Consider the following 1,226-nt stretch of genomic DNA (forward strand, 5'->3'; position numbering starts at 1 on the left):
TCCTGCTCTTGCTATAAAATGACACAGGGCTCCTTGCGGGTTCCTCTAAGAAATTATTTTGCAACACTTCCATATTCATTACAAACCATCCATCCATCTGCTATTTAGTCATTCACTATACAGCTTTGTGTTTTCCATTTGTTAGAATTTCTGGAGAAATTAGAGCCTTTTAGTGTGTGAAATTAAGTCTGATGGATATCTCACAAGTTTTCATAAGCAGAGGTCTTTAAAAAGATGACTTGCCACACTTTGCACTTAATCTTTGTGAGCTATCATTATTTCAATTTCAGTTGCTGCTGGACAGTGCTAGATTATAGAAATTTATCAAGGTTAATGACTACTAAAAATACGAGAAAACTACTGACACTGGAACATATTTTGTACTTCTTGTTCCTTAAAAAGATTGTTTTCCTACTTAGTGAAGCAGATTCTACAACTCAGAAGTGATAACATTAAATCTTATGTAGTTAACTTTAAATTTTACATACTTAGGAATAATTAAATGTTCTTATAAGTATGTTAAACTGTTCATTAGCTAAAAATCAAGGATATTAGAATATCAGAGCAGATAGAGAATTTGAGAACAGATTTTCTATGTGTATAACTTTTTTTGAGTAGTTCCCATAGTAGATATTTATTGCCTACCTGTTTAAAAATTAAGTATGAGAAAGAAAAGCATAAGAACTTTGGGGATCTTAGACCCTCTATCACAAAATGTATTATGCCCTGTGAAACAAGTCTAAAATACTGGTTAAAATAGCACCATTTTTTTTCTTAGCTATGAGAAAATTTATAACATGCATTCAGTGTTAGTCAACTTCCAGGTCAGTGATTTATAATTAATATTGTATACAGACAATATTTACCATTTAGAGCCATACAAAATAAGAACCGCCCCCCAGCTACCTTTAAACTAAAAATTACTTTTTGGCTTATGAAGTTCATAAGCTGCAGAGTGAAAAGCACACAGACTGGAAACTGGTTTTCAGAGCCAAACTGTGATTTTGTCCTGATGCATTTGACAGTAAGCATCTGGGTGAGTCTTGGATAAAAAAGGAAGAGAAAAATGAGGTAGTATGGCACAGACAGCATCAATTATAGACCAGAGAAGTTTCAGAGAATCTTTCATGTACGGGACTTGGCCCCTCAAGCTCACAAGGCATGGTGATAAAGCATTTCTTTGTCAAAAGCAGAGCTTGGCAAAGTATAATTTTTCTCTTCCTGCT

General features: G+C 33.8%; 1 protein-coding gene across 7 annotated transcripts in view; it reads right to left on the bottom strand.

Moving 5' to 3' along the window:
- DMD (dystrophin) overlaps positions 1-1,226 on the bottom strand; it is a 1,961,037-nt gene that overhangs the window by 944,788 nt on the left and 1,015,023 nt on the right. The gene's annotated exons all lie outside the window — the stretch shown is intronic.

Source organism: Alligator sinensis, unplaced genomic scaffold (genome assembly GCF_000455745.1).
Source record: "Alligator sinensis unplaced genomic scaffold, ASM45574v1 scaffold746_1, whole genome shotgun sequence".
Classification (NCBI taxonomy): Eukaryota; Metazoa; Chordata; order Crocodylia; family Alligatoridae; genus Alligator; species Alligator sinensis.